We start from the raw sequence: 27,751 nt of genomic DNA, 5'->3' as shown, positions 1-27,751 counted from the left end.
TTGCTACATCCTCACAATTGTTTTCCTCTTGTATGTTGTATTATTGTGTAAAAAACTGTCCACACCTCTCGAGGGGACAAATACACACTTGCAAGACTTTCCCTGTCCCTAACTTAAAAGAATTTCACGGACTCACTTCCATGACTTCAGTTACAGCTAATTGGCTTGCTTTGGCCAATGAAACATGAACAGAAATTAGTGGGGCTACTTCCAAGTGAAAACCTTAAGAGCTACAATGTGGTTCTGCCCATTTTCCCCCTTTGCTAAAATAATAAAAATAATTAGTAATAATACGAATAAATGAGTCTTCTCCATTAGCCTGGGTTCCAGAACTAAGAATACACAGAAAACAGCCACAGTCAACCCTTAGCGAACCTTGAACTTGAGCGAGAAATAAACTTTAGTGGTTGTGCATGTCGCTGCCATTTTAGGGATATTTATTAATGTAGCACACTATACTCTGTACTGATTGATAACACCCCATGCCCCTAGATCAACCCTACAGCACAGAGAAATGTGGTTAGATTTTCCATCTTAAAAGCAATAAAACAATTTTCTCATCTAAAAATATATACATATGTGTATATATTGCTATATTGATTCCAATTTTATTGATCTTATTCTCTCTGAAACCTGCCCCAATTGGGGCTTTTACCCCCAATACTCCACCAAAATTATTACTTTTCCAGTAAAGGTAAAAAATGACATTTGCATTGCTATGTTCTCAATTTTCCTCATTCTTTTTGTCCCTCTGCCTACCTCTATTCAATCTCAACTGCCAGAGTCAGACAGACAAAAGCACAAGGACACTTTTTCCTTGCATCTGTAGTGGAAACCTTAGCAGCAGATGTGTGTTTATGACCTACTTGAATTACACCCAGTTGACTACCTCTCTCTCATTGAAATACCTCTTTCCCCACTTGACTTCCACATTACCAGGCTTTCTTTTACACCCTGGACAATTATGTTCATTTCCTTTCCAGGTTCCTCCTATTATTACCAATCTCAAATTGTTGGCAAGTTCCAGCCTTGGTCCTTTCTCTTCTCTGTCCTCAGAACTCTCTTGATAATTTCATTCAGCCTCATGACTTTAGATACCATCGACACTATCTAGGCTGGTGTTTTTTCTCTTCAGCACGGATTTCTCCCTTGAACTCCAGACTCTGACATCCATTTCCTTATGTGATATCTTCCGTTTGATGTCTCACAGACATTTCAAACTCAAGCATTCAAACTTTGATGATGCCTCAAGAATGTCTCTACTAGACCATCCTCCAATATCACCTGTGACCACCTCCGCCTTTTCCAGTGTTTAGGCCAGAAACTCCGGGATTCCTTCGCTCTCCCACACTCCACATCCATATAATTAGCAAATCTTATTTCAAATGTATTAAAAACCCCAACCGCTTCTCCTTACCTCCCAGCTGTAGGTTCTTAAGCTGACTCTTGCATCAGGCTTCTAACTGGTCTCCCACATTCCACCTTTGCCCCTACAGGCAAGCCTCAGCTAAGCAAAGTGCTCCTTTAAAACACACCTTGACACATGAATTATCTGTTGAAATCCTTCCATTTGTTCTCCCTGGTTCTCAGAATTACAAAGTTCTCTATAGCATCACCCTACTCTGATACCTGCCATTCACTCTTCTCTAGAAACGTGAATCTTACTGCTTGATATGGTTTGGCTGTGTCCTCACCCAAATCTCATCTTAAATTGTAGCTCCCCTAATTGTGGGAGGGACCTGATGGGAGGTAACTGAATCATGGGGGTGTGTCTTTCCCATGCTGTTCTCGTGACAACCAGTAAGTATCACGAGACCTGATGGTTTTGTAAAGGGACTGCATACGCTCTCTCTTGCCTGCCATGCTCCTCCTTGCCCTCTGCTATGATTGTGAGGTCTCCCCAACCATGTGGAACTGAGTCCACTAAAACTCTTTCCTTTATAAATTCCCAAGTCTTGAGCATATCTTTATTGGCAGCTTGAGAACAGACTAATACACTGCTCTGCCCTAAACAGAACAGGGACGTTCCTACCCCAGGGCCTTGACACTGGCTGTTCCGTCTGCCTGTAACATCCTTCTCATATATCATCATGGCCTTTTCCCTTAGCTCTTTCAATTATCTACTCCCATGTGCCCTTTACATTGAGGTTCTCATTGACCACCCTACTTAAAATGCTGCAACTTCCCCAGCAATTCTAATGCCACTTATCCTCTTCTAGGTTTCTTCATAGCACTCATCACCTTCTAAAATAATACAAAACTTTGGCCATGTATGGTGGCTCTTGTCTGTGATCCTAGTACTTTGGGAGGCCAAGGAGGGAGGATTGCTTGAACCTAAGAGTTCCAGACCAGCTTGGGCGACATAGCAAGACCCAATCTCTACAAAAAGAAACAGACACAGAAAATAAATAGCTGGGCATGGTGGCACCACCTATAGTCCTAGGTACTTGGGAGGCTAATGTGAGAGGATTGCTTGAGCCCGGGAGTTGGAGAGTATGGTGAGCTATGATTACACACTGCACCCAGCCTGAATGACAGGGCAAGACCCTGTCTTTAAATAAAACCTAATTTATTTAACTCTTAAGTTTGTTTTCCACTCTCCTGTAGAATATAAGTGGCACAAGGGAGGAAATTTTATTTATTTTCTACATGGATGAGTCCCTGAAGCTTAGAACAATACCTGGCATGTGACAGGCACTCAAATAATAACTGAAAGAAAGAATTAATACTGAAAATCAAATATTACAAGATACCATACTGTGAATGTTGCTTTAGAATTATACATGACTATGCTGATACATAAGCCATTACAATTGAGTGCTTAAAAATCTTAGAGAACAAATGATTTGAAGAGTCAAATTTTGGGGCTGGTTGAGAGATAATCACTTAAGGACAAATCAAGAAAATGCAGAGAAAGTGCTTCACAAAAAAAAAAAAAAAATATATATATATATATATATATTAGGAAGTCCTCGTCCTTCCAAGGTTAGTGACACCTAACTCACATGGTTTCTTCCAGTCCTGCGGGTGGCTTTGTCTAGTTTTTCTGACTGGGCTCTTTGTTTTTGCCAGAGGTAAACTGCTATTTCATTTCCTTTTATTTCCTCCCTATTTCTGTCCTATTTTTAGATACTATAATTGAATCAACATTCCTGGAGCACAGACATCTAACAATTTGATAAACGGCATGTATTCTCTGGTCTGCTAAAGGCTTTCTCTTAATGTCTTTCCCTTCCGCCCCATTCTGTGCCTATATCCCCTTAACTCCACCTTCATAGAGGGTTAGAAGTCCCAGAGTCCTAAAAGGTTCTTGCAAAGTTGGGTTCAAAGCTACCTAGGTTTTCTCATTATTGACTCTACATGACAGCAAATCAATAATGAAGCCACACAGCGGGTAAGGCAGTATGAATGCAGATAAAGCCAATGCCTCTCTTTCACAGATGGACACACGCCTTTATCGCCTCAAAAACATGTTAACCTCTGCTGGTCCTCACAGTGCTGAGAAAAGATTTCAGGATGTCTTTTTTCCTCCCCACTGCTGGGAGAATTTCCATTGTGAAAAACACATTTACAGCCACCTCACTTTAAAACCATGTAGAGAAGGGCAGGTGAGCTGAAGAGAGAAACACTGATGGAGAGGGAGAATTTTTAGCTGAGGAATCTTTAGCTGAAGCACGTGTGCACATGCATTTGTGGAGACATCTATGGAAGCAGGGGACAAGCACGTCATCAATAGTAGATGAGGCAAGTCCAGAGGGAATGGCCAGGAAAAAAAAAAGGAGAGAATCAGGAGATCGAGGCAAAGTAAAAACTATTAAGAGACAAGTTGCTACCATTTGACCCAGCGTTCTCACTACTAGATATCTATCCAAAGGAATATAAGTCTTTCTACCAAACAGACACATGCACCTGCATGCTCAAGACAGCACTATTCACAATAGCAAAGACATAGAATCCACCTAGATGCCCATCAACGGTGAACTGGATAAAGAAAACGTGGTGTAATACACATCATGGAACACTACACAGCCATAAAAAGAACCAAATCATGTTTTTTGAAGCAACAGAGTGCAGCTGGAGGCCATTATCTTAAGAGAACTAACACAGAAACAGAAAAGCAAGTACTGCATGTTCTCGCTTACAAGTGGGATCTAAACATTGAGGACGCATGGGCCCAAAGAGAGGAACAATCAACACCAGAGTCTACTTCAAAGTGGAGGGTGGGAAAGGCTGAGGGTCAAAAAACCACCTATCAGGTACTATGCTCACTACCTGGGTGACAAAATCATCTGTACACCAAACCCCAGTGACACCCAATTGACCCATGTCACAAACCTGCACATGTACCCTCCGAACCTAAAATACAAATTGAAAAGGAAAAAAAGTATATATATAATTCCCACAAACAAACAAAAAGAGAGTATTGGTTAAGTATTGGCTAAGTGTCACTCTCCAGCCCTTCAAAAAAAAAGAAAGAAAAGAAAAGAGAGAAGAGTGGATAGGAAAAGATAAAGACGCAAAGATGTTAACACTGTTTCACATTTAAAACTGGTATCTCTCCATAATAGAACTTTAGGAAATATAGCAAAAAGAAAGAGAAAAGAAAATATGAAACCGAACTGCATATCATGACTGCTTATCCTCCAAATGCGTAAGGGGAGAAGGTGGAAAATTTTGCGGTTAAATAATTACATAGTTAAAATTCCGCCTGGGCTATCAGTGTGATAGAAGCGCGATGTTTACTGGACACTTTCAAGCAGAATCCAAAATATAATCTCTGGAAATTTTGTTTTGTGGAAACAAAAACAGAATCAGTACTTTCCAAAGATCATCTCCCAACCAAAACACATAATATGGGTTAGGAAACACGTACTATATTATTTGGTGCCTAAATTTTCCTTCTGCCTATCTTGATATACTACATTATTTTTTAAGACTGTTTTTTAAAATAGCTAAATTGCATATTTTAAAATGTTAAATCAAAAGCCCAGAGAAAAACGTGTTAAATATGTTTAACATTCAATTCAATTATATTTCATCTAGGGAATAAAGTGGATGGTTTAAACATAGTTATAACATTATTAGAATTGATAATCAAATATCATACTCATTTTTAAAAGGCATTATCTGCACCAGGTTTAATATTGTGTGTCCTGACACACTGTAAGAGGTATTGGTAAGTATTTATGGTTTAACGTGAGGTGACACGCAGGATTGTTCTGCTCCGAGGGCAAACCCTTTCCCATGTTTTCCTCTTCCTTGGTGATGACAGCTGCTTATGAACATCCTCTGCTTTTATCCTGTTAGGCAGTCAGTGTTTTATCCGTGATTTCTCATTTGCAATTCTTCTCAATCTTCCGTGTTAGCATGTTACCTCATCTTATCCTATGCTAGCCCATCTTCTAGCCATATACTTTAATTTCAGTCTCAGAGTCTACACGTTATTGCCTCTGCCTTCTTCTTTGGATGCTCTCTTCTGATTCTTGGATTTTCTTTTTCACCTGGCTCCACCGTTTTAAAATTCCCTTTCACAGTTTCAATATTGATTAAGACAATAAAAGCACTAAATGCACAAATGGGCTGGTCACAGTGGCTCACACCTGTAATCCCAGCACTTTGGGAGGCAGAGGCAGGCAGATCATGAGGTCAGAAGTTCAAGACCAGTCTGTCCAAAATAGTGAAACCCTGTCTCTACTAAAAATACAAAAAAATTAGCTGGGTTTGGTGTTGGGCACCTGTAATCCCAGCTACTCGGGAGGCTGAGGCAGGAGAATTGCTTGAACCCAGCAGGTGGAGGTTGCAGTGAGCCAAGATCGTGCCATTGCACTCCAGCCTGGGCAACAGAGTGAGACTCTGTCTCAAAAAACAAACAAACGAAAACAATAAATAAGCAAATGGGCTGGTCACAGTGGCTGACGCCTGTAATCCCAGCACTTTGGGAGGCCAAGGCAGGAGGATCACTTGAGTCCAGGAGTTCCAGACCAGCCTGGGCAATACAATGAGACTCTGTCTCTGCAAAAAAGAAATAACAAAATTAGTTGGACATAGTAGCACATGCCTGTAGTCCAAGCTACTTGGGAGGCTGAGGTGGGAGGGTCGCTTTAGCCCAGGAGTTCAAGGTTGCAGTAAACTAGGATTGTACCACTGCACATCAGCCTGGGCAACAGAGTGAGATACCATCCCTAAAAAAGAAAATTAAATAAAACTTATAAAAATATGCAAATGCATACAATTTTAAGCATAATCTCAGATGGTATGTCCCTAACTAATGGCTATCATTGCCATTCCCAGTTTTAATGCATAAACTGGTATAACTTTCTGGTGAATGATGCTTTCTTATGTGTTCACTGCCTGTAAGGGATCTTGTACTCCTTATATTCTTCAGAGATGCCCATTCTGCTTCCCATCTTCTTTTCTTCTAGTATTTTTCCTCTTGCTTTGATTTTTCTCTTTTCCTCTACCTTTTCTTTTCTCCACTATCATATTCATAGAATGCTGTAGTCGTGGCACTTTAATCCCAACAGATCTCACACACACACACACACACACACACACACACACACAGACTTATAATAAAGGTTTTATCTTCATGCATTCCTTCACTCCAATATCGTAGTTGAGCTGAGCTCATTGGAGTTTAATTCCACTGCAATGTTCCATGTTCTGCACCTTTGCAATCTAGTAACATACCCGGTCATGACATGTTTCCAAGGAGAAGTCCAGGTTCCAGGTACCCCCTGCTATCTCCTTTCCCATCAGCATTAGATAGGGCATCTAGGGCAATCTATATTCCATATAATTATTTTTAACACTTACCCCAGTTTCTTATTGCCATTCTGCTTGCAAACACTTAAAACAGATGGATGCAAATAGCATGCCAGCTGATGCTAGAATTAATCATGTTAAATAAACACTGCAATGAAGACCTTCCTCAGTGGTTTTACTGGATTCTGTTCTTCCCCAACTGCTAAGGAGGAAAGAAGCTGTCTCTCAATTCCATTTACTGGGACAAAAACTTAAAACAAAGAATTGTCCTTTTTCAAATCCCTAAATATTATAGCATTCTGCCTTCTCTATAATCCATGTGTTGGGATCTGAGAGCCAGACTCCTTTGTGTCTACGTAGAGTTTAGGTGAGCACATAAAATGCTATCTCTAATTAAATCTCACAATATTAGTGAGGAAGCATTTGCCAGCGTGGGTTGTAACTGGGGTCTTTAAAAAGGATGAAGGAGAATTTATTTTACCTGACAAGAAGACCAAAGAAAATTGTTTACAGCTTAGTGATTCACCAGTGTCTATAAGGGCCCAAGTCTTACAGACACTCTATCAGTGTCTATAAGGGCTCTCCTGTCAGAACACCACACTGGTCGGCAGTTGGGTTTCCATCTTGTTCATCGATTTCCCAGCTCCTGACCTGAGACAAGCAGTGGGGTCCTGACAAAAGTACCTGCACCCACATGCAGGCAGGGGCAAGGGAGGGAGAGGGTACAAGCTGTGTTGGTCCCTTCTATAGAGAAAAGTCTCACAAGTAGTCCCCATGAATGTCTCTGAGTGTCTCCTGGGCTCTGCTTCTGCCTGACATTCCCTCCACTCCAGGAAGGCAAGGGAGGAGGAGATAGGGAAACGGTTTGGGGCTGGCATGAGAGTTTCTTCTAGATGTCAAATCTTGGAGATTAATGCCACAGAACATAAAACTAAAAATTAAACGATGAATCAACAATTGTAAAAATTAACCTGAAAATATACAATGATCTAATAGCTCATTCAGAAATGAAATCTATAAAGGGTTTTGGGTCACAGATCTAGGTGTGTCCAGTCCTAGGAACTCATTTGCTCTGAATGGAAAATTCCATTCTGCTGATTAAATTTCATTGAGCTAAGATCCACTCATTTTTCTAATTAATCACATCCCTCACCTAAAAGCAACGATGTATTTGAACACTCCATTGCAAAAGAAGAAAACCAAATTACATAGTTCTCTATCATCAAGTAACAAAGAATACCTTATGAGGTGCTAAAGAAGACGTTGAAGAATTAAACATGTAGTTCTGGAGCTAAGAATTGAAGAAACAAGGCATATAAAGTGTAAAATTGAATAAAAATTAAATAAAAGTGGGGCTGGGTGCAGTGGCTCATGCCCGTAATCCCAGCACTTTGGGAGACTGAGGCGGGCGGATCACGAGGTCAGGAGATTGAGACCATCCTGGCTAACACGGTGAAACCCTGTCTCTACTAAAAATACAAAAATGAGCCGGGCGTGGTGGCGGGCGCCTGTAGTCCCAGCTACTCCGGAGGCTGAGGCAGGAGAATTGGTTGAACCTGGGGAGTGGAGGTTTCAGTGAGCCGAGATCACAGCACCGCACTCTAGCCAGGGTGCACGGCAAGACTCCGTCTCAAAAAAAAAAAAAAAAAAATTAATTAAAGTGGACATCCATACCAGAAACTAATTTAAGGAAAGGACTAACTACAGTCAAAAGCAACTGCACAATCAATTGCTGTTACAAAGGAAGGCATAAGAGCATTCATGTATATCCATCTTTTTTCTCTTCTTGTTTTCAAATCTCAGAGATTAATGCAACAGAAAAAAAAAAACTGAAAATTTAAACAATGAACCAACAATTTCAAAAATTCACTTGAAAATATGTAATGATCTAATAGCTCATCCAGAAACATAAGGTATAAAGTGCTTGAATCATTTTAGAAATAACTACATTGGTCCTACTGGTGTTATTATAACAAGGCCTACCTTTTGGTAAGTCTAAACACTTTACTGTGGAAATTTCGAAAATTTGTATCCATGCTGAAATACAAAATGGAGAAAAGCTTTCTTGAGGCCTCATATAAGAAATGCCTCACAGGTGTGCCTGTGTGAGATAATTGAGCAGAATTCTAGTTTGGCTGTTCAAAACAGCACCCCCTAACCCTAGTTTCACCCAAACCATGCATCTTAAGCTTCTCAAATAAATATTGAATATGATTAACCATTTTCATAGAATGTTGTAATCCTGGCACTTTAATACCAACAGATCACACACAGACACACACACACACACTTATAATAAAGGTTTTGTCTTCATGTATTCCTTCACTTCAATATTGTAGTTGGGTCAAGCTCACTGGAGTTTAATTCCATTGCAATGTTTCATGTTCTCCTCCCTTGCAATCCAGTAACCAGTAACATACTAGTTACTGAATTTTCCACTGAAGGAAAATAATGATACACAATTCATAAATCTACTACAACAATAAGTCATAGCAATCCTCAATTCAAGCCACATTCTTTAAGGCTTTTTTCTTATGTAGCTGACACCATACTATGTACTAAAATAAGACATTTTACCACATCTTGAAATGTTTCCACGTTAGCAGGTGAGATCAATGGCAGAAACATCACCACCATCAACAAACAAAAACGTATATAACCTTTCAAAAAAGCAGGTGCAAATTTTAGAAGCACACAGTAGCCATTAAAACTGCTAAAAAGCTAGAGTTTTTCAAATTCCACAATTTCCTGAACATTAATAAAATATATTTTCATAGCATTGTTCTTTCCATTCAATAGAAACTTTTCAGACAGGTGCAGTGGATCATGCCTGTAATTCCAACACTTTGGGAGGTCAAGGTGGAAAGACTGCTCAAGGCCAAAAGTTTGAGACCAGACTGAGCAACACAGTGAGACGCCATCTCTACAAAAATTAAAAAACAAACACAAACCAGCTGGCCAGGATGGCATGTGCCTGTAGTCCTAGTGTCTTAGTTTGTTTTCACACTGCTATACATAAATACCCGAGACTGGATAATTTTTATGAAGGAAAGAGGTTTAATTGAGCTCCACATGGCATGGCCGGAGGGGGGCGGGGCTCAGGAAACTTACAACCATGGCAGAAGGTGGTGGGGTGGAAGCAAGGACCTTTTTCACATGGTGGGAAGAGAGAGAAGAATGCATGAAGGAGGAACCTGCCAGACACTTTTTAAACCATCAGATCTCGTGAGAACTCTCTCACTATCACTAAAATAGCATAAGGGAGACCACCCCCATGATCCGATCATCTCCCACCAGGTTCCTCCCTCAACACCTGGGGATTACAATTCAAGATTATATTTGAGTGGGGATAAAAAGCCAAACCAAAACACCTAGCTGCTCAGGAAGCTTGAGATGGGAGGATTGCTTGAGCCCAGGAGGTTGAGGCTGCAGTGAGCTATGATCGTGCCACTGCACTGCAGCCAGGGCAAAACAGTGACTAAAAAATATATACTTTTCATAAACTTGGGCAGACAAGCTCTCTTTGTCAGAAAATATTGAGACTTACCCATATGAAACAGTTTGTATCTTGGCTTATATGAAATCTTTGCATAAGACAGTAATAAACCATCCAATAATAAACCATGTTTTCACGACAATTAAGGAAGTAGTAATTGTGGCTGAAGACAGTACCCATGGTCTTATGGATTATTTTCATGTTCTAAATCATTAGTAGTGGGGTGGGGGGAGAATAATATGCCCATTTTAGGTTAACTTTATTTTAAAATAAAGCTTTCATAACAAAACTAAAATTTGCATCTAAAATAATATCTACATCAGTCAAGAAAAGATTGTCCAATATGAGAAGTGCTCTTACCACGAGAAAGGAATGAACTGAGAGTCAGCCAAGTTACATCTCTCTGTAGTTTCCTTCGGCTTCAGAAGCCCTAATCAGATGGATCCCATCATGGTCCTGGAGAAATCCAGCTGGCTCTGCACCTTCTGATGTATCAAGGGCCTATCACTTAAACCATTTTGTTTCTAACATGGCCGGAGAAACCTCCAAATGTCAATTGAAAACCTGCCCTCACTCTGTCACGAGCAAGATTTGAATTTTAACGGGGTCACCAGGGCCTTGTGCCCAACATTAAATGAAGATGCTTGGAGAGTGCTTTGTGAATGACAGCCTGGCTACTGGGGAGCATAAAGCAGCACATGGGAGCCTTTCCTGCACTCCAAGGATTTGACTCGCCAGTATGATCCTTTCACTGTAAATTCAGTGCCATGGAGAGCTGATGACTCCTGAAAACACTCCATAGGAACCATCCACAGCAAACTTGGGTTCTGTCTTTTTATTTTCCTTTTTTTTTTCCCATGAGCTAGGCTATGATCCAAGCAGGGCATGTATTTTCTGTCATTTTCATGGACTGCAATAGAAAGCTGGAAATAGATTTCTCTGGTGTGTGGGAGAGATCTTACTGTCTGATTATCTAGAGGCCAGGGATATGGATCTCCAGCTTGCCTTTTTTCTTTTATTTATCTCTGTGAAACAAACTGAACTACTTAAGACTGCAGATCCTGGCCTTCTGCATATGAGATTTGGAATTTTGACTAACAGCCCTGCAACTAACCAATGCAGAGAATGCCTGTTTTCCTAGCTGCTGTTGTTAGATTTACATTTTACCTGGAATTATCTGAAAATGCCAGGACCCCCTCAAAGTGTATGTGATACAACAGTGGGCCAAAATATACAAGACTGAGATGCTTAGGGGACAGTTATTAGATCATATATAACATACTGCACTGTAAATGAGGAAAAAGTAAAATGAGGACAGAGTGAAAAAAGCATGTTTGCACAACAGTGGGAATATTGTTAATAGCCCTGAACTGTACACGGAAAAAGTATAGATCTTACATATATTTTGTCACAATTTAAAAAAATATGTTGCTAGCACCTACTCAGCATCTGTCATAACCCTTCACACTCCCTTGCCGCTGTGCCATATGGAGTCCACTTCGGGGATGACGCCTGTGTCTGTCGGCTCTCCCATTCACTGCCGCTATAGCCCTTGTGAATGCTGCCTTGATTAACATTAATGCCTCATCCGTCACTGAACATACACCCAAGCGCCTAACCAGAATCTCCAATTCCTTCTCTCCACCTTTGCAAATGTTACTCAATATCAATCGACCCATCTCTCCAGATACAAGGGCTGACCAGACCAGCAGCCCAAATTAAGTTCAAGCTCTTTACTCTCATATTCATTATACACTGAATCACTCCCAAATCTAGTCACAGATTCACTTTCCAGCCTATCATAAAACACATTCTGCATTAGTGAACAAGGACTCCGTGTTCTTCTGAAATTATGCCTCAATCCTCTTCTGACACCTTGCTTAAAATATTACTTCAGCTGTAACATCCAATGGCTCTGCTTCCAAAATTCCATTTGGAACTAGTTAAAGTGGCATGTCTTTCAGGACCCCTTTGTTAATGCTGCGACCTACTTATTCCTCCTGGGAGTCCCTATGGTACAAAAGCCTGAAATCAGCCACCTCCTGCCTTCTCCAGGACTTAATGATATCCATATTTTATTTCCCTTACACTAGAAACTGACTTTTTACATTTTTCTGCAGCAGCACATATGGCCATACCTTGAACACATTTGGAACTCAATAAATGTTTGTTGATGGGATGAATTAATGAATCCTATAGAATGACAACACTAGCACTCTATTTAAATATTTAAAATTAGGATTAAACTTAAGATTTATGCAGACTTTAGCACTGTTCCCAATGGTGACATTCTGCAAAGAGGGCCAAAGCCATCCTTGGCAAATAAGTGTCATGATATACATAAAAAATAACAGGGAGGGGAGTGAAGAAAATGTACTGTGCAAGCACAATATTTCATGTGATGAAGGAGGAAGATTAGTAGGCCACAGTCTCTACCCTTAAGGTGTACCTGATATAACAGAGGACCAAAATATACAAGACTGACATGCCCAGGACACATTTATTAGATCATATTTAAGATACTGCATTGAAAACCAGGAAAGAGCAAAATGAGGGCGCAGAGTGAAAAAAAGCATGTTTGCACAACAATGTGAATGTACTTAATACTCCTGAACTGCACATGTGAAAATGGTACATTTTATGTCATGTTCATTTGTGCACAATTTAAAGAATTTTTTTTTTAATGTGGGATGAAAAAAGATAATGAAGGAATAATGCAAAGCTGAAGGTTGCACCAGATGTAAGAAGTGATTATGAAGGATAAAAGAAAAGGGCTTTCCAAACAGGGAAGAGGCATCAGAGAGAAAAACAATTGTTGAGCCAGTATTCTGTCACAGGGACATTTGTCTTTGCTCTTTAATGTCCAGTAAGGGTCTTCTCAGGTTCCATTAAACATGCGGATTCACAAGATTCCCCCCCCAAAGTCACCATTGTGCCAACCAACTCAAAACAATACAGACAAGAGCTCAGCTCATCAGGAAGGCTGCAGCAGGCATCTGGGAACCATCTGCTCCACAAAAGACAGCTGAGATGCAAAGATCCCTACAAAGCCTATATCCACGGGAGTTGGGTATTCCTTGGCATTGAAGTCCCAGCCTTCATAGCAGCCAATATTCCCTGTAAATACTCCATGAGCAGAGTTTCCATGGTCCCTAGAGTGAACACAGCAGCTGCAAAGCAACTCCAAAACTTGCCCTCCGGGAAGCCTGAGGTGGGGTGGTATTCCCACTAGGTTCTTTCAGGTCTTCATGGTTTCTCCTGGTCCTGATGCTATTTACAAATAGGGGATCGTTTGTATTGTAAGCAATGTGGCCAAGAACATTGTTGCCATGTTCTTCATCTAACTGCCAGGAAAACAGAGCTAGACAGTCAAGCAAAGGTCAGATTATCACGCAGCAGGTTGAAGGTTTTGTTCACATTTAACCCACAGGTACTTTGCATATCTGAGTTTGTGCCATTGTCATAGCAATGGCAGGCAGTAGAAACAACTATCAAAATTATACAGATGAGGAAACTGAGAGTCATAGAGAGGAAGGTAATGGCCTTTAAGTATGCAGAAGAAAGCAATGAAATCATGAGACAAGAGTGAAAGTCTGATTGCATATCTGAGTTCGTGCCATCATCAGCAATAGCAGACAATGGAAAGAACTATCAAAATTATACAGATGAGGAACTTGAGAGTCACAGAGAGAAAGGCACTCGCCTTTCAGTATGCAGAAGAAAGAAATGAAATCATGAGACAAGAGTGAAGGTCTGCTAGGTACAAAGCTTGTACTATTTATATTGATTCATGGAGAAAGAACCAAGGGCAAAGGTACAGAGGACAGATGACTAGGGAAAAAAGGATGATAAAGGGATGGATGTGGTAACAGCAAAGAGAACTCTAGAAGCCAAACAAGCATTTCGGGAGAGCCTGCTGCATGCCAGGCATTGTACTTGCCCACACTAGCCCATTCTCCTATAGGCAAGATGGCCACAGAAATTACTAATAACAAGAAGGTAAGAGCCTTAGGAAGATCATCAGAAAGGTGCACTGGAGTTAACACAGCTACACCGGACCAGGTGCAAAGAGCACTTTGCAGACAAAGTAACATGCATTCTGAATCTTGAAGATACTTCAAGATGTTACAAGATACTTCAGGATGCTGATCTTCTCTTCATCAACTGGTTCGCCAGTTGATGAAGATGCAACATGATGCTATAAAGAACAGGGAACCAGTAAAGCACACAAGCAAAAAAGAAACATGACTACATTTGCATTTTCCAAAGAGAACTCTAGATTACTAGTCACTGAAGATGAAAGGTGCACCTAAGGAGACAGAGTGCTATAGTCTGGATGTTTGTCCTCTCCGAATATCAGGCTGACATTTGATTCCCAATGTTGGAGGTGAAGCCTAGTGGGAGGTGTTTGAGTCATGGAGGTAGATCCCTTATGAGCAGCTTGGTGCCAGCCTTGCAGTAATGACTGAATTCTAGCTCTGTTCATTCCCCCAAGAGCTGACTGTTTAAAAGAGCCTAGTGCCTCCTTCCCCCAGTTCTCTTGCTTCTTCTCTTGCCACATGATCTCTGCATACACCAGCTCTTCTTCACCTTCCACCATGAGTGGAAGCTTCCTGACACCCTCACCAGAAGCAGATCCTGATGCCATGATTCATGTACAGCCTGCAGAACCATAGCCAAATAAATCTCTTTTCTCTACACGTCACCCAGTCTGAGATTCCTTAATTGCAAAACTAAATGGACTAAGACACAGTGTGATCATACAAAATGAAGACAGTGTGAATTTGCACTGAGGCAAGGAAGAGAATATGGGGAGCAGAGGTAAGAGTTGGTCACTCAAGCCAGAAACACAAAATCCTCCCACACTTCATTTGTCCACTCCAAATCATGCCCCACTCTTCCCGCATCATAAAATTAGGCCTCCAAGACTTGCCAGTACTATATGCTAAATCTCTCTATAGCTCTAATTACAATATGATATTTAGTATCCACACTAGAGACAGAAACAAAGGCTCCATATTTGAATGTCTTCGGACAGGTGAGACAGGCACTAGTTAAACACTCTATTAAATACTGCAGTAGGAAGTAATGTATGTTATCAGAGAACACTCAAAATGTAAATACTGAGCAACAAAATCATCTTAATAAACAGCTCCATACACTGGTCCTATATTAGTCCTATCCACATCCATCTAGGGGCTCCCAGTAGATGACAAGAGCTTGAGGAATGACCATTTAGAAATAGAGACAGCTTTTGTATGACTCTGGCAATTTTTCTGGTTGTTCTCATTGTTTGTTTCAGTTTTGTGAAAGGACATATTTTACATGCTGGAATGGTCCAATTAGCCTCATTCCTTAGCAGCTAAGTAAGAGCAACAGCTTGGCTGATCAACAATGGAATAAATGCTCTGAGACCAGAGTTGTGGACTTCCCTTCACTAACTTATAAATGAATTCAGGGTGAAGCATTATCATCTAATGCAGCCTACCATGTGACTGGAAGAATGTATGAGATGAATACATCTGGCATACTCAACCGCACTCATTATTTCATCACTAAAATAAAATACCGATTAATTAGACCAATTCCTTGTGTCTTTACTATTACATAAACACAGACAAATGATGACATATGAAGTTCACTTGGATAACGCTCTTTACTTTTTATGCAGTTGCTTCTCATGGTGTTTAGTGTGTTCATTTCAAATGGATGCCAACTAAAGCTGAAAGATCATGTTTAGCATCATCTGTGCTCAGACCATAAATGGAGAAAGTCCTCCATAATGTTTTCATAGTTCCAACATGTTCTTTCATTAGAATTCTAAACTTAACATATTTTTACCTTTTTCCTTTCACTCCTACATGCATTTTAAATATAAAAAGTGATATACCACCTGCTATCCCTGACATCTGCACAAGTGTGTATTTGAAAATGTTTATGTTCAAATTTTGGTAACTAATGCACAGAGATTTATACCATGTGATTAAAATATATTTTATATGGTATTTTTCCACAATTCACTTTAGCATCAATATTATTACATTCCAAAATTTTATTGTGTGTGTGTGTGTGTGTGTGTGTGTGTGTGTGACAGAGTCTCACTCTACCAGCCAGGACAGGGTGCACGGAGGCCTTGACCTCTCGGGTTCAAGCAATTCTCCTTGCCTCAGCCTCCCTCATAGCTCGGACCATAGGCACACACCATGATGCCTGGCTAATTTCTGTAGAGATGGCATTTCACTATGTTGCCCAGGCTGGTCTTGAACTCCTGGGGTCAAACGATCCTCCTGCCTTGGCTTCCCAAAGTGCTACGACTACAAGTGTCAGCCACCATGCCCAGCCTAAAATTTTACAGTTTACACACCAAAATTATCTCACTTTTCTTAAAACTTTGTCTGATTAACCTCATTTCAAATCATTAAATAGGAGTTACTTTCTGTATTTTTAATCTGCCTTCCTCCTATTTCAGCAACATTTAGCTAATCATCCAACTGTTCACAAACTCAACCAAAAAAGGAAAACTAATACAGAAGTTTGGCTTATGACCAAATCCAGGATTCAGAGAAAGATATGTCTCTTTTGCCAGATACAGGGATTGTTCTTTGCTTGCCAAATGACAAGAGACTGTTCCTTCTACTTCATCCCCAGCCTTAGAATCTGCAAATGGGATTTCCAGCAACAAACCCCTTCTAACTTCACCATTCACAAAGAAAGCTTGGTTTCTTGTAGTGTTACCTGAACTCCTACCATTAAGTTTATTAAATTTTGTGAGATCGTTTCACACAATTAAAAGGCTGATGTTTGAGTCAGAACCTGTGTCTGGGATGCTTAAATTCCTCACCCTCATAAAGACGTGCCCTGGCCACTCCATCTCAAAGATCCTCAAAACCCACGTTAGATGTTATCACTGCTTCATTTCCCTCAAAGCTATGATCACAATCAGCAATTTTCTCCGTCACGCATTGGATCACTGCTTTATCTTCTGTACCCATAACTAAAGTAACAGCAGGACAATTTGTGCATCCTGTTTGCTATGGTATCCTCAGAGTCAACAACAATGGGTCATGAATAGTTAATTCATGGATGAAAGATGAATGAATGGATCAATGAGTGCAGACTCATTTAACCTCCTCCTATGCAAGTGTGTTGTCACTGCTATGGCGGGGGGGTCTTCTAGACAGTTGGCCCTCTTCCACTTACTTCTGACTTCTCCTGATGTCTAGCAACTCACTATCGAGTAGGTCTATCACGGCCAGGTTGGTTTCACTTGGGGAAGAAGGTACAGGGTGGTTTCCATGACTATTAACAGCAACTCTAATATGTGCTTGCAGCAATTATTGACCCCAAGATGCAGCATGTCATCTGCTGATCCTAGCCACTGACGTCAGGTTCACCATTTTTAAATTTACAATTAAACTATAATATTGATAACTTCTAAATTCTATTAAAACCATTCCTGAGTGTGTCCCTATTGCTCACTAAGGAATGTTTGCAGGGTAGTTGATCAAGGTAATTAAATGGCAGGTGATATGGTCTGGCTCTGTGTCTCCACCCAAATCTCATCTTGAATTGTAATCCAAATTGTAATCCCCACGTGTTGGGGAAGGGACCTCGTTGGGGGTGATTAGATCATGGGGACAGTTCCCCCATGATGTTCTCATGATAGTGAGTGATTCTCACAAGATATGATGGTTTTACATGGTGTTCTTCCTCCTTGCTCGGCACTTCTCTCCTTCCTGCTGCCCTGTGAAGAAGATGCCTTTCTTCCCTTTCACCTTTTGCCATGATTGTAAGTTTCCTGAGGCCTTCCCAGCTACGTGGAACTGTGAGTCAATTAAACCTCTTTCCTTTATAAATTAGCCAGTCTCAGGTATTTCTTTATAGCAGTGTGAAAATGGACTAATACAGCAGGGAAGGCAGGCAACAGGAATTGGGTTGGTTCCTCTCTTATACCACGGAAGGTGGCAAGTTGTTAAGAGTATGTGCAGCGTAGCCCATGAGATTTGCATTAAAGACTACCAGCCGTATTCCTAATCTGGGTGAGTTATTCAATCATCCTAATCTCAGTTTCCACATCTCTGTAATGCAGTTAATAAATGGTAGTATAATCTCACGGCCCTACTGTGAAAATTAAAGCAGATAAGTCTTGCCTATGTTTCTTGTTCAAATGCCATCTTGCAGAGATGTATGTCCTAAACTCCTCATTTAATCTAGCCCTTCAATCACTACTGATCCCAATCCAACTTGAATTATCCTAAGACCACCTTTCCTATTTTATATGCTTGAGCCTGTCTTTACTTTTTCCCACATGGGTACATGAGCACCATGATATTGGGGCAGTGCTAGTACTCATGACAGCTGTATCTCCAGTGTTGGGCACAGAGTAGGCACTAAATAAACACTTGTTTCATGTGTGAACAAATATCCCCAAGCACATAATTGTATCTTACACATAGTAAGCACTCAATAAATGTGAACTATTGTTTATGTGCTTATAATACCAAGGAGATAATTGGCATCATCCTGTGGGTCAGCTTCATTACCCAAGAGAATAGGGTATTTATATTTACTGAGGAGCTCCTAACTTCTAGGAATTCTTACTGCAATCCTCTGAGGTCTCAGTTCTAGATTTTCCAGACAGCTGTTTTAATTCACCCCAGATCACAAAGGTAAGATTTCAAACAAGATCCCCTGACTCAAATGGACTCCATCTTCTCTGTGAAAATGCTTTGTTTCCTGCCATCATCTCTACTCAAAGTTGGTTGAAGACATAAAGCAGCTATATTCCCTCCCTTTGGAGAGCTTACAACTTAGGAGGCAACATAATGTGAATGCATGAATGCTTACGGTCTAGAAACCAGAAAAACAACCCAGAACAATAGGCCCAAGGGGAGAAAAATGCCAGATGCTGTTAAGAGGAAAAAAGGAATACACAATGATCTTATTGTCTAAGTAAAAGCCATATGAAAATGACTGTATTTGAAAGCTTTGGGTCTAAGAAAATGGCAACCCCATATGGTTCAGTCTCATATATACTAAGAAGAAACTCTCCTTAAGTTCCAAGTGAGCAGTCCTGACATTCCAAATCCAAAGCAGAGATTTTTCATCTTTTCTTCTAGGTCACAGACTTATTTGAGAAGACACTCCTCTCCAAGAAAAATCCATTCTCGCCTACTCATAAAGGTGACACAGAGTTTGGGGGTCCCCTGGTAGTCCATGACTGTCAGTTGAGTGACATCTAGTGCCAAGGATGCAAAATCACCCTCAGTTGAAGAATCCAAGTAACAGCTCAAGAGAACTGGGTTTTAACTCTTACTATCACCACCTAATAAGAGCACCTGTCCCTTTCACACCATAATTAGTTTCTTTCTAAAAAGGGTTGTGGTTTTGCTGAAAGACACCCCATAAACTGTTTCCCCATAACCCACAAAATCTTCCAGGGCAAAGTGGAAACATTATCAATACAGCAGAGACTGAGAAACACCGCTGCCCAAGAGAAGGGATCACTGCATTAAAGACCTAAATGTGACAAATGAAGTATCCACATCTTCAGAGGTTTACAACTATCTGAAAATTTATAATTTGTTTATTTATTTTTTTAGTAGAGACAGCATCTCACTATGTCACCCAGGGTGGAATGTGATCCTGGCTCACTGTATCCTCAAACTCCTAGGCTCAGGCAATCCTTCTGCTTCAGCCTTCTAAGTAGCTGAGACTACTAGCACAGTAATTAAAAAAAATTGTAGAGGCTGGGTGCAGTGGCTCACACCTGTATTCCCAGCACTTTGGGAGGCCAAGGCTGGTGTATCACCTGAGGTCAGGAGTTCAAGACCAGCCTGGCCCACATGGCAAAACCCTGTCTCTACCAAAAAATACAAAAATTATCCAGGCATGGTGGTGCACACCTGTGGTCCCAGCTACTCCAGACGGAGGTGGGAGGAGTGCTTGAGCCTAAGAGGTTGAGGCTGCAGGGAGCTGTGATCATGCCACTGCAATCCAGCCTGGGTGACAGACTGAGACTCTATCTCAAAAAAAAATTGTAGACACAGGGTCTCATTATGTTGCCTGGGCTGGTCATGATCTCCTAGTCTCAAGCAATCCTCCCGCCCTAGCCTCCCAAAGTGCTGGGATTACAGGCATGAGCCACTATGCCCAGCAGAAATGCGGAATTTAAATGAAAATAGCACATCTCTCTTTTTTGATATAAATGCATGCTGAAGGTTCTGGCCTCACTCCTGGTAAAGGCAAAGTACCAGGATGAGAAAGTGTGTCTGAGAAGGGCCTTTTCCCAGTAAGCTGGCCTGCTGGACAAAGGGGCTCCATCTATAAAGGGGAGGGGAATACGAAGCTGGTGATATTAGTTTGGAAAGGGCTGCAGGCAAGAAAAAGAACTGCCTGTGTCAAGGGAGTTGCAATCAGACTCTAAGATGCCTGGTCTGCAGGGCATGACATCCTCTCACTATAGTAACTTCCTTCCATCTTGATTTCTACTTCTTACTCATGCTCTAGAAACTAGAAACCAGACTCATAACAGTAAGCCCAAGAGGAATAAAAAATGCAAGGTTATAAAAGAAACACAAAGGAAAATTCCAACTTATTTTCCAGTCTGGGGGCGGTGTTGCCAATGTACAGTTGCGATCAATAAAGAAGTGTTATTATCAAAGCTTGAGAAGAAACACCATGGGAACCCTACATTTCTTCAACTTCTTTATGATGCATAAACACTTAGACCATTCATGTCTCGATCTCTGTTAAATTCTCAACACTTAACACACATGAAATAAACAAACACTTTAATAATACTTTGAATAATCTTCTAATATAAAATAATCCCCTATTTTTGACCTAAATTCTCTCAAGGTTACCCTATGGTTGTATTTTGGCAAACTCTCACTTCATTCATGCATTTAACAATCCAGAAATCATTTGTTGAGTATTATCTGGAAAAGACAAATGAGGCAGGCATTAAAACAACAAGGATAACGCCAGACACAGTGGCACAGGCATGTAATCCCAGCACTTCAGGAGGCTGATGCAGGCGGAATGCTTGAGTCCAGGAATTCAAAACCAGCCTGGGCAATATAGTGGGACTTTGTCTCCACAAAAAAGTACAAAAATTAGCCGGGCATGGTGGTATGCACCTGTAGTCCCAGATACTTGGGAGGCTGAGGTGGGAGGATTGCTTGAGCCCAGGAGGTCGAGGTTGCAGTGAGCTGTGATCATGCCACTGCAATCCAGCCTGGGTGACAGACTGAGACTCTGTCTCAAAAAAATAAAATATAAAAATAAGCCAAAACAAGATGCATCTAATAGATAGATAGCATACATATGCATATATATGTGTGTGTATATATATGTATACATACAAATATTATATGAAGGAATATAAATAAAATCCTTTTTACTGGGCCTGAACAAATGAATGACTGGGATCTTCTGAGATGGAGAGTGGGGAGGAATTCATCAAGATACAACTTATCGGAAGGCAGCTCCTGGGCAGGTAGAAGGGTGGGTGTGCTGAGGGAACTGTGAGCTGTTCGTTCTAAGGGGCAAGGGCACAAGGTGTACAAGAAAAAGTAAAAGAAACTAACACTGGAAAAGGGACACGTGGGCAGATTAAGGAATCTTCTGTGCTGTCCCAACAGTCTTAGGTTTTCCCAGGTGGTAAAAAGGGTGCCACTCGAGAGATTTTGCCATGATGCGTTTTTAACGGCTTGCAGGAGTGGGTTCGTTCTCTTGAGCTCTTCGCCCCTGTGCCATTTGATGATGTGCAAAATGGTCTTGTCAGATGATGGTGCCTTGATCTTGGACTTCCCAGCCTCTAGAACTATGAGAAATACATTTCTATTTTTTATAACCCAGTTTCAGGTATTTTGCTGTAGCGGCACAAAACAAAGTGAGAAAGACTGGAATGCATCACTTAGCCATTGAAGTCATTGAATGTGAGAATCAGGAAGATGACTCCAATAGTAGCTTGAAGGTAGGAGGCAGAAGAGTAACGGATTGCATAAGAATCTAAACTGAGATAAAGAAGCTGTCACAGTGAGCCACAGGCAGAGAGCACATAGCTAGGAATGTTTCACAGGGCAGAAATGAGAAGTAGACATCCATTTACATAAGTGGTGAGAAAACAGAAGTAAAATCCAACAGAGTTTATATCTTGGACACACTGGTACATGGGGCACCTTTAACCAACGGGAGGGTGCAAAGAGAGGAATAGGTTTTAGAAGAAGAGCATCTCTTAATACTTGAATGTGCTGTGTTTAGAATGTCTATGTGACACTCAACTAGAGATTTCTAATAGGGGCTAAAATTACAAACACTGTAACTGAAGCTAGTGGCCTGAGCTGGAAATAAAGACTGGAGAATCATCCACATAGAGGCAGATAGTTGAAGATAAGAAGATGCAATGAATTACCCAGACATACAATATACAGAATGAAGTCAAGAACAAACCCTGGGAAAAGCCAACATATAAGAATAATAAGAGAAGAAAATACAGAAGAACTTCTCACAATTGTAGAATAAAACCAGAACACAGTGATACAATGAAAAGGAATAAGAATTCTGCAAGTGATAAGTGCCCATCAAACTGATATAGGATCATCACTAAAAAGACACCACTGGGTTTTGGCAATGTAGAAATCACTGGTCATACTTTAATGAGATTTGTTAGCATAAAATTGAAAGGATAGAGAACCGGTTTTGGAGAACTGGAGGACAAAGAAGAAAGTATAAATTCCTATTTCAATAATGGTCACTATTAATGGAAGGAGAAAAATATGTCATAACTCAAGAAAAGACAGGATTGAGGCTGACTGGCCATTGGACACGGGAGAAGTGGTTGGGTTGATGGTGGAGTTAACTCCTAGATTCCACTTGGGAGGTGGAAAACTGATCCAGATTCTGGAAGACAGGAGAATTACAGAAACAAATGAATCTGTGAATATGAAAATGAGACATAACGAAAACAAAAAAGGAAAGGTCAAAAAACGTTAAATTGATGCTCTTTTGAAAATAAACCCTGATGAGGAGACAGTGTAAATGGGTTGTCCTATGGTGTGAATGTGTCCCCAGAATTCACGCATTGGCATGAATATTACTAACCCCTAATAAGAAAGTGTCATGGGGGAGGGGACAATGGCAGGTGTTTAGGTAACAAGGTCTCTGCCTTCATGAATAGAAGAATGTAATTATAAAAAGGGCTTGCAGGAGTGGGTTCACTGTCTTAAGCTCTTTGCCCTTCTGCCATTTGATGATGTTCAAGAAGGTCTTGCCAGATGATGGTGCCTTGATCTTGGACTTGCTAGCCTCTGGAACTATGAGAAATAAATTTCTATGTTTTACAACCCAGTTTCAGGTATTCTGTTATAACAGCACAAAACGGACTAAGACAGATTGCAAACCAACAGTAAGATCTCAAGGGTTTCTGAAAACCACACACTAATAATGAGGCCAAACCATGCGGTAATTCACTTAATGCTAGCAGTGCTATAGGACACAAGAAATCGATATCTGGATGGACTCTTGGCTGAGAAACAACAGGGTGAGCCCACTACAAGCAGAGGCGGAAATTGAGGGTCTTAGTGAGAGACTTAAAGTCAGATCCAACGATCTATGTCAGATATTTGGTGGCTGGAAGGATACTCAGTACTAGGAGGTTTGCAAGGATTCATGGAAGAGTGATCAAAGTGGGAAGGAAGAAGTGATAGCCAGAAGAAGAGGAAGTTTAGGTTAGGGTCATTATTTCAGAGTTTTCAATATTCAGAGTAGAATACGGACTTTAGTAATCATTTTCTGGGTGATAAATCGTAGCTCCACACCATTGTCCTTTAGTAAGTCAGAAACAGGCAAAAGGCAACCGAATGAGGACTGTGAGGTAGTCGTGTAATGGAGCTGAAGTCTTAAATAAAGGAGGTCAAGAAACTTGCCTTCATCAGTTTCTTTTAGTCCTTCCAGTCAACACTGGCTTCATGGATATAACATTAATTCTTCAACATCCGCATTAAGAGATGGATTCACCCTAATATTTTACTTATATACCAAAAATCCCTTTGCCTTGAATACTCATGTTATAGGTAAGTTTTCTGGTATGTATTAGTATTTGGGATTATCCTAGCAAGAACTCCCACTGTATTCCATGTCTGGACAGAGCTTATGTTTATACAGGCTTAAGTAATGCTTTCCTATGTGTTTTCAATGCTGCTTCTGAGAATTCCCCTGGTGTGGTGGACTCCATGCACACATGGCACCTGGCATGGAACACAGCCTGAATATGCCATTCTTGGTGACAGAAATCAAGTCGATGTTTTCAGAAAGTCATCTACACTGATTCTGGTCCCTTTTTGGAGGTAATGACTGATACCTCAGCTCCATGTTTCTTCAAGGGGTTAACGGTAGGCAAAGTTCAGGGCTGAGGAGAAGCCCATGTATTTTGTCTATTTTTTGAGATGACATGAAAATTGAGGGAGAAAATCCATGTGAACACTAAAAAAACCTATTATTATTGTTATTATAAGTGTTACTATTTGGATGTAGGTTATGATTGCATGAAGCCCAGAGAGAATTTCTTAAACTTACTGGATGCCAAATGAATTATGTCAAGTGAGTAGATGAGTGTCAGCTGCATAGCTTTGGAAAAGAAAAATTAATGTAAAAATTAAAGGTTGGCTTGGAAGAGGCTAGGTAAAGAAGGTTTGAGGAAGAAAGAAAATGTTTTCATGTGTCACGGCTGCTTTTAAGTATATAAAATTCAATTTTCAAAAGCCAAGAAAATATGAATGATGTAGGATATTTCTTATTTCTCTGTGGGGCTTCTCTCAAGCCCAAAGAAGCAATGAATAATAGGAAATGTAACAAAAAAGCACAATGATTGCAAGCCATATATTCCCTTGAGTAGATTTCCCTGTAACGCTGAACCACAGCAGAACTTTTTGGAACTTCTGAGATTCCTTGCTGAACTCTCAAAATTGGCCTAAAGGGTATAATCCTTTCAACAATCCATCAATCTTTCTCCCCAGTATTAAGGAGTTGGTTACATTTGTTTAAACATATGGTTTTCTTCCACACAACAAAGTGTTTAAAACAAAATTTCTTTTTTAAGGATGGGGTCTTGTTCTGTCACCCAGGCTGGAGTGCAGTGGTGTGATCATAGCTCATTGCAGCCTCAAATTCATGGGCTCATGCAACCCTCCCACCTCAGCCTTCTGAGTAGCTGAAACCACAGGCCTGAGTCAACATGCCCGGCTAAATTTTTTAAACTTTTTGTAGAGAAGGGATCTCACTATACTGCCTGGCCTGGTCTTGAACTCCTGGCCTCGAGTGATCTTCACTCCTCAGTCTTCTAAAGCGCTGCAGTCACAGGTGTGACTCACCATATCCGGCTCATGCAACAAAGCTTTGATTAAATTGGTTTGGGCAGATACTGTCTCATCAGCTGAGACCAAATTCTAACCTGTGCTAGTTTTCCCTATCACATGAAAACATCTTTTTCTCATGGCTTCTTATACACACCTAGAAGATCTGCATAAATGTTATGTCAATTTACTTTTAAAAGTTACTCAAACTCATTACAAAGAATTGTTAAAATTCTTAAATATAGGTAGAGTTGTGGTTTTTCATTTTCTCTGCCAATCAAAGCCTCTCTCTAAGGGCACAGTACCATAGTTGCCTTCCAAGAGGTAAACACTGTTAATAATTTGTTTATTTTTTGACTTTTTTAAATACAGCAACATACACATATTCGTATACAAATCTACACACATTCACCCACGTGCACATATATGTATACATATGTGTATGGATACAAATGTGCATTCATATCTATGTATATATACAAGTATCTATACATGCATATATAGGTTTAAGGAGTTTATGTGAATACTATTCTGTGTCTTCACATTTTGCTCTGCCTCTTCAATTTCAAGTGAAAGACAGTTTTAGTATTCTAAGTGCTTAAAATAATTCACTCATTTTCCTGATGAGAAAAATTTCAGTTGCAATGATCATCTATGTACATATATCTTTGTGCATATATCTGTGAGATAGATTCCTGGAAGCAAAAATGCTTCCAGAGGAGTAAAGTGGGTCTCTTTTTAAATTTTATTGTATAATACCCAATGTCTTCTAAAACTCTACCTCAATTCTTCCTCCAACTAGCAAACTGTGAGAGTGCTCACTTTTCCATGCCCAAAGATAACTGAATTGAGTTTTGCCATTCAGCTAGGTATAGGATAATAAAATAAAAGTAAAGTAAAATAAAGTTGATTTCACTTTCTTTACATGTGAATGTGACTGGACATTGTTATTGATGAGTTCTAAGCCTTTCTTTCCTTTTGAGCTTCTGATAGTTCTGATAGACTCATTTACAAGTTTTTCTCTATTTTTCTCTAGTTTTTGATGCCATTTAACTTCTCACTTTTATTCTGAATGTGCCATTCTCAACTACACATGATTTGCTACCTAACATGTGGCACTTCCCAACCTAGAGTGCACTGTGGGGCATGCATTTTGCACAAGCCAAATTTTGCAAATCCATAAAAGGGAAAAGGTGAAAAATGGTACCCTTTGGAAGTTGGCCAAAAATGTCAATGAAAGCAGTTTCATTTTCTACGTGGCATTTGTCATGCTCCATGCATGGAACATTTTAAATTGCATATGTGACCTTTTTAACAATAGCAGGAAATGCCAAGAGAAAATGCAAAGCTCTTCACTGTCTTTCTTAAGCCCCTGGAGAAGCCATTTTTCATGGTCCATGGCTAGAGTCTATGATCAGGCTGTCATTGCGCCTGAAAAAAAAACATCAATATCTGAGCAGTTTTCTATCCTGGGAAACATCAGACACAGGCATGGCACTGCTCTGGAGAGCTTGTTCTTCTCCGCATTTATTCAGTAACAGCACTTTGTAACACTACCGGAGTTGTTCCATGATATAAAGAGAATCAAGTTTTAATATGGTATTACGGTGTTACGTATCAAGTTTTAATATGGTATTATAGTGTTATGTAGTATGAACCAAGCAAAGCTCTATCACCATTTTAAGAACAGGATTATTATACACTATTAGGTTACAAAGGGCGGGTTGTGTAAGTCTTTTATCAATGATCCTTAGGGATTAAAACTAGAAAGAAAAAATAATAAACTTCAACTTTCTTCATCCAAGTACCATATCTACTACTGTCTGTGTAGCTTTATAACCAAAGTAACAATAGATGTGTTGTTGACATTTGGACATTATGAATGATAACATAAAGAAGAATATATAATACTGAGTTCATATGAATATACATTCCTTTTCCTGTTTATTTGATGAGTATGTGTCCCTGTACATAAATTGTAAGTTCCTTGAGGTTAAAGACTTGGCATCCTTGTCTTGACCATTTTTTTCCTTGCATAAAGTAGATGAGTAATAAATGTCTGTTAAATAAATGAATGAAATAAAAACAACCTCTATGCTATAAAGACAAAATTTCAACATATTAAATTAATACC

At 40.1% G+C, this 27,751-nt stretch overlaps 1 protein-coding gene across 7 annotated transcripts in view; it reads right to left on the bottom strand.

Moving 5' to 3' along the window:
* The window catches only part of LOC105478085 (neuroligin 4 X-linked), a 348,124-nt gene that overhangs the window by 172,875 nt on the left and 147,498 nt on the right, over nt 1-27,751 (bottom strand). The window lies entirely within an intron of this gene.

This window comes from Macaca nemestrina, chromosome X, assembly GCF_043159975.1.
Source record: "Macaca nemestrina isolate mMacNem1 chromosome X, mMacNem.hap1, whole genome shotgun sequence".
In the NCBI taxonomy this organism is placed as follows: Eukaryota; Metazoa; Chordata; class Mammalia; order Primates; family Cercopithecidae; genus Macaca; species Macaca nemestrina.
The sequence above is the reverse complement of the archived record's forward strand: the minus strand, read 5'-3'. Positions and strand labels throughout refer to the sequence as shown.